This window comes from Polypterus senegalus, chromosome 3 (assembly GCF_016835505.1).
Source record: "Polypterus senegalus isolate Bchr_013 chromosome 3, ASM1683550v1, whole genome shotgun sequence".
Lineage (NCBI taxonomy): Eukaryota > Metazoa > Chordata > Cladistia > Polypteriformes > Polypteridae > Polypterus > Polypterus senegalus.
Genome location: NC_053156.1, coordinates 122,076,346 through 122,090,085, shown reverse-complemented (window position 1 = coordinate 122,090,085; position 13,740 = coordinate 122,076,346). Strand labels below are relative to the sequence as shown.

At 34.3% G+C, this 13,740-nt stretch overlaps 1 protein-coding gene across 3 annotated transcripts in view; it reads right to left on the bottom strand.

The window, feature by feature from the left end:
• Positions 1-13,740, bottom strand: part of sim1a (SIM bHLH transcription factor 1a) — a 48,097-nt gene that overhangs the window by 20,879 nt on the left and 13,478 nt on the right. The window lies entirely within an intron of this gene.

The following is a 13,740-nucleotide window of genomic DNA, read 5'->3' as shown; positions in this document are numbered from 1 at the left end:
CTTAAGTGCTTAAATAAGGAAAAGAAAAAATGAATGGACATAAACAAGTGAGTTTAACACCAATTATTCAGTTTATCTTTTTTTTTAACTAAAGTTCACTTTTTAACTCAACTTGGAGTTAACTACTGCAATTCAATCATGATTTTCATATAATTATACAAAAATATTTGAAACTTTAGTTTAAAAAAAAGCCTCAAAATGTGTAAAAAGTAAAACTTGAGCTATATGGTATTAAGTGAGCTTATTTCTGCAGAAATTGATGTACATAAGCCAAAAACAGCTGAGCTAATATTCTAAAAAAAGAGTAATGTTAATAAAGAGAACAAGATTATTGAATGAAAAAATATTTTTTTCTTCATTACTATGACAGCATTAATGATGAATAATTATGGAATAAATGGTCTACTCTATATAGATAAAATTCTAAGCCTAAAAGTGCAACAATTTTGTGCAACGATTTTATGTGACTTTTTATGTCACATTTTTTGTCACGCTTATTTTAAAACCTACATATATATGTTTGGTATCATTCTTTTCAGAATTTTTCAAACTTTGATGTGATATTGTTAGATTTCAAGATTCTTATTCTGTTTTGAAATTATAAATTAAAAAATATCAAAAACTCACATCTCACCACCCCCAGGACAGGAAGTAAAAGCTACTGCAGCACGAGATGCAGATCATCTGGCAGTGCAGCAGCAGTTGATCGAGCAAAGAGGAGGTAACAAAAAAAAACTTTGTTTCCCATTGTATCACTGTTTATGAGGGGGTTTCGGAGGAGCGACCGCATCTCCTTGGGGTGCATTCAGCCCCCCTCTTCAAAAGCGAGCGGAAGAGACGCAAAGTGGCTGGCGTATAGTGCAGGCCAGGGGGGCTGGTGAGTGAAGCAAGCAGGGGGAACCTCCTAGTATTTGACAAATGGCTACACTTTAAATTATGAGAAACGCCTTGGCCTAATCTTGTGGTGCTTTAGATGATGTGGCAGTGACATGATGTGCTGCTTACAACATGATGCATAAGCAGATATAGTTCATTTAGCATACTCAGATTCCATCATAGTCTTTATAACAATCTTTATAATACAAACACAAAATAGTCAAAACTGAAACATTTTGATTGTAAAGATTTGTTAAATGCTACCCACCTGTATATTTTTGTTCAAGATTATAAAATGACTATTGATCATTTTTCAGTTCATCTCTGTCTTGCTTATTACTCCCCCTTTACCTTTACATGATATAGTTATTAAAGAAGATTTTGGTTTTAGGGACACATACTGTATATCAAAGTCAGTTTAACTGAGTTCATAGTTTTAGGGAGCAAGTCTTTTCAATGACCTAAAAAACATACACAAAAAACACACCCATGAACACCCAAATAGCAATGATAACATAGTGTTGTATCCATACCACCCATTTTTATGTGTTTTTCGAAACATTTGTTTGCATAGCACAATGAAAAATTTCCAAGTACCCACTACTCAACAAACATGAAGAGAATTCAACAACACAACTGTGTGTTATGTGGTTTAACAAAATCACAATCCTCAAAGCGATTTTGTAAAGCAGAGCACATGCTATATGCCTAAACTGTATTGATTTGACATATGGTTCTGCAGAAAAGGTCATGAAAGCAATTCCCACATTTTCTAAAATGGATGTCATACACTGTCACCTTCCAGATTTAAATTAGACAAAAGTGATCTATATGCATCTACAATCCTAATAACATTCATGCTTTTTTAACAGTCACTTTGGAAGGTATATGTCAAACACTATAAAATCCCAAGAGAAAAATACAGAAAAAACATGGAAAAATAACAGCTGATCAGCGGGTATATGAAGGTACAGTGTTGCTGATTGTTTAGGTTAATTTTACTGGTTCTCATTGCCTCTCCAAATTATAACAAATTCTAACCTGGGAAAAAAATGTGTCTGTGAAATAGTGTTTCAATTTCTCTTTGTTCTGAGGCAGTTATGCTGCAGCAATATTCTCAGAAAAATGTGTCTGCAATGGGGCTATTGATGCTGTCTCCTGTTTCATTTTGAACCTTTTGGCCAGGACTAAGAAGTTCAGTAAAGACTGTTGTCAAGTTTTCTCTCACGTACCGTTACACAGCTGTATTGAGAAACTTGAACTTCTCTTCTTAAGCAAATGTATTTTATATGACTCTCCTTGGTAAATTTTGAGGATAAACCATGAATACATATAGACTTCTTGAGTTTCCCTGCACTGCTCCAGTGACGGCACACATGAAAGACGGCAGCCCTGGTAGCGTTTCTTCAATGATTAGTGATTTTCCGTCAGATAATTCCAAAAACTGTTGCTTCATTTAGTTGCATGATTTGTCTGACAAACTTGATAGAAGTTATTCCCAGACTGTGCTAGCCTATAAAAATATTGCATGCACAGCTGAAGTATATAAAACACTACTGAAAAACTCTATGGCAATATTTTTTTACAGAAGAATTCATCACAGTTGAACTGTAGTAAAAATGAGTCACCAAGTTACTAGCAGTGGCAGCTATAATACCATTCATGCGTAATCTATGAAAGCATTAGTAATGACATACTGGATAATGATGGACCAATAGGTCTTTTACTAGGTGAAACCATGTTACTCGGACTGTGATTCATATACACTTCAAGTAAGCAAGATGAAGACACTTTATTTAGGCATTACTAAACACTATTTGAATATTTTGAAAGCTGAACTCTTCAGTCTTTAATCTGACAGATTATATAATAAATTAACTATGTTGCAATTACAACATTTAAGTGCTTTAGAAATAGACTCTGAGGTTTGATTCTGTCTTTACAATATGCATTGGTTATCATTTCAAAAAATCCAATCACAATATCCAATTAATGAGTATTCTTTGTAATCAGGTTCTAATTAGTCTGGATTTTTTTAAAATAAGGTCACAGTTTATGCCACTTTACCTACCATTTACTACTCTGTCAAACAAACTGATTTTATTCTGTTTTGCCTGCATTATACTTTCCAGGAGTACACATTCTCCTAATAGGATTAATACATCTTATTAATACAAATACAAATCTTTTTGGATTATTTGTAATTTGTTGTAAGTAACACTAAAAACACAATGCAATACATTTGTAAGATCTCCCAATGAATTCACTTGTTTCACCCAATTAGTTTGTTCTAGATACTGGAGCACCACAGGTGACATGGCCACATAAAGCATAAACCACCATGGACGGGACACCATCCCACCTCAGTTACAGCGCACATTTACGCTCATTCACACACAGAACTGACAATTAACATTCAAACGTATGTCATGGGATGTGGGAGGAAAACTGGAGCACCCAAAGAAAACTCTATACAGACATACAAACCTAGAAGCTTATTACTCAGAGGAAGCAGGAGGCACATTTGTTTAATCAATTAATATTATACAGCTGAACATCTATAGCTAATAAGTAAAATGTCTATATTACATTAAATGTGTTTGGAATTATTATTTTATATGACAATGCAATGGAAAAAACTGTTTATATTTGTATTTGCAAGGCTCATTTGTTTTAAGTCAATCATAAAACTGTGTGTCTGTTCACACGTAATTCAATTCATGGTCATTAGGAGATGGAGTGCAAGCCACAAGCTCTAAATGGGCAGAAATACATTGCACAGCACATTTCTACACACTTTGGTATGGTCTTGACTCACCAACACACAAATCTTTTGGATGTGGAAAAAGTCTCATATGGATGCATTGAGAACACACAAATTCCATACTGACAGAGATCGAGGTTGGGATTAATGAAACCACTTTGGACTTGTGAGGTCGCAATGCTCATCTGATTTATTTTTTACTAAAGAGTATTTCACACATAACAAATGTTTAAGTTAAAATATTGGTATGCATGCTTTACACACAAACTAGTGCTTCAAACTACTGCTAATTTTGACACTTTGGTCTAACACAAACCAACTTTGAGACTGACACAGTTTTCACCTTATTGATTTGCACATGAATACATTTCTTCCAAATCATTTTAATTTTACACTGAATAACTAATTGTATAAAAACTGTAAGCTCTCTACAGCTAAAAATGCTAAAACCTAAAATAGACTATTTTTGTTTGCAAAATTGGTGTCACATAAGCAGACATAATGAAAAGCCATTATATTCATTGAAACTTTCCATGTACATGATTTCTGAATGCAGTTCTTCTTTTACTGAGGGTGTAGAGCAGTAGAGCATCTTGAGACAGCATCAGGCAGCAACCTTCCGTGATCTGGAAATGGTCAGCATTCCATCACAGGACACATTGTCACACATACACACACACCCACACCCACAACCACTCAGTTTGGATTGACCAACTAATTTAACGCTTTACGTCTTTGGGATTCTACAGGAAACCGGAGTACCCTGAGAAAACCTACGCAAGGACTGAGAGCATGTTCATGTTCCACAAAGAATGTAGGCCAAAGGTATAAATGTAATGCACATATCTTAATTACTGTTTTTAGATATATTTTATTCTTATTCTCATCATTTCCATGTCTGCTGCCTGCATAAAAAATTGAAAAACCAAAATAAAAAAAAAATCACTGGAAAAAAGAGCTTAACTAGCTGGAAGAACATGGTTCCTACGCATCGATACACAACCAAAAGAAGAATTTAAAGATTTCTGATGTTATTCATAAGTCGTTCCTTATAAAATCAATATTTTGGTAATGATAAGCCACTGATGTTTGTTTCTCCAGCTTTAATAAACAGACAGGAACTTTCTTTACAGCAAATAATACTGCTTTAAATTGATGCTATTTAAGATTCATAAATGAAATGGACAGATGTTGTTCTGCACATTCGTCCTGTCATTTTCTGTACCTGTTTTCTGTAGAATATGGTCATGGGGATCAGGAGGCTATTCTATAATTACAGGGAAGAAAACAAGATCAAGAATGTTTGTCCAATGTAGGGCACCCCAGGCTCGTAAAGAATCATCAATTAATCAAATGCAGGTCTTGGGAATGTTACTGGAAATCAATAAGTGGACTTTACTGTAAGTCAAGCTACTTAGGTTGAATAATCATTTCAAAATGTTATACAAGTAAATCAATTTAAGGACTACCTTTTTCAAAAAGGTTAAATTGGACAGCTGACATAAGCAATAATCTTTTTTTTTTTTTTGTATAGGTGAACCTGCATCACCTAAATAGTTTTAAAGAGTAAAATTTCTACTTATACCAGATCTGTGCTGTTACACTCCAAACAGAAATGGAACATTTAGTCTCTTTCTGGAAATGCACATTTTCCACCTACTCTGTGAGCAGAATACAGGTGTAAACCCAAACGAACATCACTGACCTGAAGCGGAAAGGTCAGTTTTAGCATTTAGATTTAAGTTAAATATTTATTATCTAAAAAATGTAGGATTTAGTTTAAATGTTCACTGAAACATGAATTATTTATTTACTAAATACCAGATTTAGGGCATTGCTTAAATATTAACCAACAAAACTATGGAAAAGAAAAAATAACAATTTTAGCTTTCATTCTAAAATATACATGCGTAGAATGATATTTGTGAGAAACTAATGTTACTTTCATATATAGTTTACTGAGTCACATAATGGGACAGAGAATGGATTTGTTTTGGTTTCAATTTGATTTCCTTAACTCTTGCAAAAGATGCATTTAATTAAATACAGTTAAACAAATTTGATCAAAATACTCAAGTCATAAATATACTGTATGTAAGATTATTCACTTACCTGTACACATACAAGGAATTTTATCAGATGTCCAGAAAAGAAATAAATGTGCTACGAGTATGTGCACTCTTAGTTACTTAGTATAGTATGACAGAGCAGTGGTTAGTGCTGCTGCTTGCCTCACAGCTCTAGGGCCCTGTCTTTACAGGGTCTTTCTTTGGGTACACAGGCTTATCTCCCAAATTCCAAAGATGTACATGCTCTAAAGTGACCTAGTGCAAGTGAGTGTAGGTGGTTGTGAGTATGACCTGTGATAGACTAGCAGCCCATTCAAGTTTGGTCCTTCCTTGTGCACATACCTATGGTGTTAGACACCAGTTACTCATGATCTGATCACTGAACTGAATTAGCTGGTTACAAAATGGATGGATGGATGGATATTGTAAATGAAGGTGAGGCAGCAGTTAGCACCAATATGTGGTCCCTTTTCTGAAAGAAATATGTTAGTAGGTGAGCAAATACTAGATACCTGTGGTAAACCAAGGAGTACAAATTGTCTAAAGGCATACAAGTTAATGTAAGATTTAACATATTAATAAATGCAGCTCCATAGCCGGAAAAGAATTTTAAAAAAGTGTATTGTAAGTGATGAACAATTGTTATCAAAAAGGTAAAAATGCCTTCTTAATATATTTTTGCTTTATAAAATTTGATTAGTGACAGACCTTTGATTTGTGGAATTCAAGTTGCTCCTGTAGCCAACATAACACACGTTCAAATTAAATTTTTATTGTTTAATTATTTGTTTGTTGTCATGTAGTTTTTTTTTTTTTTACATAATAATGGACTATGCACTGTTTATCTGTAGATTGAATCGGGTTTTCAGTTCCATGTGAATCCAGTACATTGTGGTGTCTGGTATATCCATAGCAGTAGAGTGTTGGCTAACATGGTACAACACTCTACTGCTCTGTTTATCTGTGCAATGGTTTGAAAGTGGTTCTTATTACCCTGTTACATTTTTTTGCCAATACATACATCAATATACAGTTAACATCTTTGTTTCATTAGTTGTTTTACTGGTAGTCTAAATCTGAATCATTTTGTTAGCCATAAAAATAAACATTTTAAATGCTGAAATTAAAAAATAGGCATTTATGTTTATATGAACAACAAAAAAGATAACTAGTTTTCTTTTTACATCTGTTATTTATCAAGACTTAACCAGCATTATGTGAGTGTACGTGTACGCACGTGTGATGGACTGATGTCCTGTCAGAGGTTTGGTTTCTGCCTCCCGCCCTGGTGCTCTGGACATATGCAATCATAAACTGGCTTAAGTAAGGTTGAGAATGTGATGTGTGGCTTCATTACATGAATATGTAGTGGCATTGGACTTCATACTAAATTCTCTCTGTCTCTGACAAATTTGTGCATTAAAATTTAAACGTGTCAGCTATTGCCGTTATATGAACATGATTTGGATGCATGCGGTTTCCTATGTGATTAATGCAAATGATGTCTCAGTATATTTCTGCAAAACATGTCTGCTGTTAATTAAATATGTAATGATATCATGAACTTACTTTTCGTAAGGAGTGACCCCTCCTTAAAACATCTTCCTCTATCTTTGGCAAAAAGAATGGCTATTTCTGAATAAGAAATTTAGAAAAATCAAAGGACAGGCCTTTTGATTCTTCCAATTTTGCACAGGTAAATTGAAAAATAAAAAATTAAATATACAGTATAGTATAGAACAGAAATGTGGCAGTGCAAATATATGTCTTTTTGAGAAAACAGCTTAGAATCACTATTTCAAAAAGTGCTGCAATAATACACAATTAAGAAATGATCTGCTTTTATAATGACATAATAATGACCGTCCATATCTGTTTATAAAGCTCTTCCAAGCTCAGCAATCAACTTTTGTCTATGCAAGTAAGAATGCATGATTTCTCCTACGATTGCACTTAATTGTCTAGTTTGATTTTTTTTCTAATTGCTTCACATTATATTTACTTTAATACACAGAAATGCTAATAATGTTTAAATAATGGAATTCTGGTGTTATAAAGGTGGCTAAATATTTAGTCTTCCTACAGGCAAGCTACACTGATCCCATCAACTGTCTCTGCATTTAGGTTCCTAACATTTTCCATTTTTTATATTTTGCTTTTTTAATTTACCTGGAGAATTGGGATCATTTCTTTATTTTAGCGAAATGTGTTTAATTTTACTGTGGTGGGCTGGCACCCTGCCCAGGGTTTGTTTCCTGCCTTGCACCCTGTGTTGGCTGGGATTGGCTCCACAGACCCCCATGACCCTGTAGTTAGGATATAGCGGGTTGGATAATGGATGGATGGATGTTTAATTTTACAACAGATTAACTCAAGATTGCCTCTTAAAATATTTACAGTGTTTAAGGCCTTTATTAGCAGCCAATGCATAAAACATCTTCAAACAAAATATAAAAGTAAAATATTTAAATTACTGCTGTTTTATCCTGGATTTTCCCAACTGATTCTCCAAACTTAATCCATTTGATGGCCCATGTTACAACTTTTTGTTGTTATAACTTTAATGTATATACCATATATAGCACTTTCTTTCCAGTTTTTGTATCTCAATATTATTTACACTTGATACCATGTTTAGTTTCCTGGAGTTATTTTTGGTTTTATAATTTAATTACTGGCTGCGTATCAGCATATCTACATACGTAGTTTCTTTATTTATATTTCTATTACCCACACACCTGTTTCCTCATCGGTTGTACATCCTCACTCTTCTTGACAGAGTTATATCAGAGCATTTATTTACCTCAATGTGTTTTAATGCAATTTTTATATATTTTTTCTGATTCCCTATATTCAATTTTAATATTGTCTTTTTAGTTTATTACATTATCAACTTTACAAATCACTCACTCCTATTGCTGTGGAAGGTTTAATTTACTCTTTTTATTGATTAACCTTGTGTATTTATTGTTGTTTTCAATACATTTTCCTTCTTTCAGCAGTTACTCCTTTCACTTTTCTCAGTTGCTTTGTTTCTGATGTTATTTATGTTCTGCATATTTAATTTTAAGTGTATCAAAGCTCTCTTTGCTGTTTCTGAAAACACAGCTACAAGTATTTTTAGTATGCAGTACTGTCTATTTGTACTCTTTCTGTGGGTAAAAACATGAACATTTTCATTTTCAAGCTCAGCTCCCTATTACCTTGTCAGATGCAAAAAGAGGTTTAACAGAAATACTTATTTTGCATGTATTTTGCCTTTTAAATCTTTGCGTCATAATGCTTCTAAAGAAAGCTGTAGCAAACCACTAACCAAAAAAATTAAAAACTTCCTCATATCCTTATATGCAAACATTATTTTCATGGCACAAACTAAGCCTAGATGTGTGCCCATTCCATCAATTAAGCTAGCGCAGGCATTTTTAACGTGGATTTAAGAAACTGAAGTATCCAGAGAAAACCCACAAAAACACTGCGAGAATAAGCAGACTTCACACAAACAGCGACCAGGCTGCAATCTGAACCTAGCACTCCAGGGCTGTGATGTGGCAGCAGTGACATCCAGCCAATACCTATCACTATAATCTCTTCTTCTAGCTATGTAAGTAATAACAAAGGGAGTATGAAAAACATGAAGAGACCACACAGTTAACAGCTTATTAAGATGTTTTTTCATCAATCAGCCAGGCTGACCCAATATTTCATCCAGCTGTTTTTTTAGAGCCTGTTGATGTCCTCCTTAATATGGAGGCTTCACATTAGCATATCTCGGGGACAGTTTTGTTGACAATATTTCCTCAAGCATACTGTAGTCACCTTAGCGATCATATACTGTCAATGTGACCCCATTTTATAGGCCAGTCCATAAAGACTGACCATGATGAATAATGGAATGAAGGAACAGTGTGCACGTCCAGAATATAGCATATCAGCTGCTACAGTGTCTGAGACTAGTAGGTACCTGCACCTTTCATTTTGTGGTCCGTACTGTAATCCTCATTCCCTTTTTTAACATTTGAGCACTTACACTGGAGCATTTAATGAGGTGACAATGTACTAAAGTGGTCCTGACCCTGTATGGTGGAAACTGCAGAGGACTGTTTGTTTATTTAAAGTAAACAGGATTGTAAAAGGAAGTGGTGGTTTCAAGCTAACAATATTTTTCACGTTACTCGTCAGGATGACACTCTGCTTCAAAGCATCAGGAATGCTGCATAACAGACATGAGCCTTCCACCTGTAACAGACAGTCTGGCAGTTACAATGGTGACATATTATATGTGAACTGTCAGGTTTGTAGTGCTTTCTTAACGTTTATACATTTTTAGGTTTTGATGGGCTTTGACATAAAATAACATTCTCAAACCAGCTTAATCCAATACTGGAATCGGGCTCAGGGCAGCAGGCACATGTACAGTATAAATGAACCCTGAACAGTGCCAGATTCTGCTATATAGGTCTAATGAGTTAAATTATGGGATTATATTAGAGAAACCATCTCCTTTGCAAATACATCATAGAAACAAAATCCAGTTAACACAACCTAACATAACATACAGGGCCATTTCAAGAGGGAGTGGGTTGGAGTGGTTGTGAACTATCTCTGCTGTTTGCAGATCAGTTATGTCCTCTGGTCTCATCAGATTGCTGTCTCCAATGCACACTGAAAAGGCTCCTAATGCTATTAACAGCATTATAATCATTATGATCATATAATTGACCTGCACATCAATGCACTGGCAGCAGTACATTTGGAGGTAGCACCTATCAGCCCAGCTCAGAATGCTGTTGCGATAATCCTCAAAGCACAAAAAACATGATGATGACAAAGATGATGATGATGATAAAGTGTTAAATCATACTATTCAGACAAAAATGTTTTCAAAGAAATCCTCTTTAATTCACAAGGTGGTGAAAAGTTGAGTTGTTGTTCTTTATTGCCAACAAAAAAGCTTAAATGTTAGTGAAAATCTTCAAATATGCTACCATTTAACATAAATCAATTGATTACTGAGATATGGGGATTTGCTACAGAACAATATAGCTAAATATTTGTCACTCATGTAAAACACTAGGGAGCCAGGGTGGGTTTATGTAATTTCTTTCATGAAGCATTTGTTGGATCTCTATTACAATTTAAATGGTCATTTTTAATAATGTATTTTTTTATTATCAAATTAAGAAAAAAGTATAATGCAAACTTTTTTGTTACACTATTTCATTGTATGTGTGTTTGTTTGTGTGTGCATGTTTTTTTATTTAGTTAAGCCATTAGTGCTTTGGGTACAAATGCAATGTTCTATCACAACGTTGCTGGCATTTCCTGAAAGATTTTCAGGTAATATGCACACATTCTTAAAGGTTTTTGGTTTATAAAAAGTTGAAAAGTCACCAATATCAGCAGTTATTGTCTGCTTTTTTATGCCCTCAATATGTCAAACTAAAAATGCGGAATCTTTGTTTTAGTTTTGTATACAAGTGAGTGAATGCTGTTACAACTAGCTCACTAAACCATATTTTAGGGGCTGATGACCTGACTGCTGTGCCAGCTTGGCAGAATGTATCTCCTGTATGGAAAGAGGAACAAATTGATGCTCCTGTGATTCCAGTTTGCACTGATCTATTGGCACATATTATGAACCGGCACAGGAAAGAATGTAAGTGTAACTCAACTGTCTTTGTCAAAGAACAGGTGCAAAGATGGTTCTTTTCTCTGCAAACAGCATGGATTTATTTAAAAAGGTGTTCTGTCTGCAGAAGTGTCAAGAAGCTGTTGAATGAGAAGGACTGAGTTAGGGTTCGTATTGAATAATTAGTTGAGGTTTTTTGTTTTGTTGAGTTTATCAATAAAAAAAATAAAAACTGAACAAAAATGATAATATTTAACAGAACTTTTTTTGTAGTATTGGACAGTGTTTTCAATGTTGGTGATTTTTCAGATATAAGCTACAATTCTTTCATACTTACATCTCCACCTTAAACCATATATCCATACATCTATTAATTTATTCTTCCTGCTTACTTAATTAATCTGTCATTGGAAATGGGGGCCCATTAGAGCAGTACCAGCATTGAATGAGATACCAACCCATTACATGTCCACCTCACTCATGAGAGTATCCATATATAACTCATGTAAACGAGGGATAAACATGGAAAAACTGTCATGATTGTGCCAAAATCTGAGCACGAGTCTCTGGAGCAACACTGCACAACCATATTGAGCAATCCATTATACAGTAGAACAAGAAAAACACCAAAAAATGTAACTGAAGAATGTAAAAACAATAAGCTAATACATACAACATTTAAAAAGAATTTTAAAAAATGGTACAAACATGTTCTACAAAAAGGTATGGCAAAAACATTCTGACACCTCTGGTCATTAAGCAAGAATGTATCATGGACAGGATTCCAGCCCATTGAGAGTGCACTCACATCTTACAGATGTTGGAAAAAAACTAGAACGCATATTATGTGCTGCATTCCCATAAACAAAATATTTTCCATATCCCAAGGTTTTGGATTTTTCTAAAACAGTATATAACAAAATGTCGCATATGTGATGAAATTTCATCAAAAAGCTACTCGTTATTTTCTATTGAATTCCAATCCCAGATCACAACACAATGGACTCCAGGATGACTTTTGTCCTTCCAGAAATTAATAAATGGCACTACAAGAACCAATGAGTCTTAATCCACTACTAAAGAGAAATTTGACAAGTCTTTTCACTGTTTCCCTCCAACAGGAAACTGTGAACTAAATGGTAAGCCAACTGCAGATTACCGGTAGTCACAATTTTGCTTTGAGATTTTTCACCATTTGGAGACAAAACGGCATTAAAGTGGTAATCGTTCAGAAAACATCTGTTTATTATAATGCATATAAAAGCTTTTCTTTTACAATGGTCAACCAGAAGTGTTCAAACTACTTGTGAGTTCAAAACTGATGACATATAATTATTAATAGCATCTTTTCTACACTTGTAAATTAACACCAATAATATACCCAGAATGCAAGTAGTATAGTTTTCAGTAACATAATACATAAATATACAAAACATTTCTTATGCCTTCTGAGATATAGAAATATATCAATTTGCAGCAAAAGAATTTTCAAAATAAACCACAGTTTACACATTTCATTGAATATTTGGTTAAGATTTAAAAACAAATTCATTTAAACAAAAATACACACATATCTGGACCTACACAATACAAAATGTTGTTCATAAACCCGTTTATCCATTAACAACATTTGGTTAGCCTCATATAAGAAAAATGCAGCAGCAACGGTCCAGCAGCACCGTGTGTAAGGCCAGAATCAACCGTAGATGGGGCGCCAATCCATTACATCTGACTTACTCTTACTTAGCCCATTCACAATCACCAGTCAATTACAATTATTCACACAAGAGGAACAAAATTATTTTCAAAATATCAATCCAGTCACAAGTAACAATGTGGAGCTTACGCAGATTTTACAGGTTTCACAGATGTCATACAAGTTTCCTCTTTCACCTCTCTCTTTTCCCTACCCACGACTCTTTCAATTTTTTTATTGGGGTCCTCTAAATTTTTATTTTTAAAACAGATTCAAGGTCACCCTCTGTTACCTCTTAAGCACGTCCACTCAGCAACTCTTCTAAATATACCGTAATATATGGTATAATTACCTATAGATATTAACACCACAGCTATGGCACCAGCAGCACAACGGCCTACCACAATTTCTTAACCTCCCTACTATAGAAGTACTGAGTTGCAACCTGTGATTTTAGTTATCCTTGTTTTAAATGATGATTTGCACATGCTGATCTTTAATCATATATGTTTAAAATACAGGCTGAAGGAAATGAGTTAGCTTAGTGTTAAACAGCTGCTAAGAATAGCTCATGGTAGAAGTGAAATCCTAGAACCAAACTAGGAAAGACCATAAACATAGTCCCCAATATGGATGCATTCTCCAGAAGGAGTCTCGATTATTTGTCTTATTTTTATGCAAAAGCAAAGAGGGGGTTACTACAGCA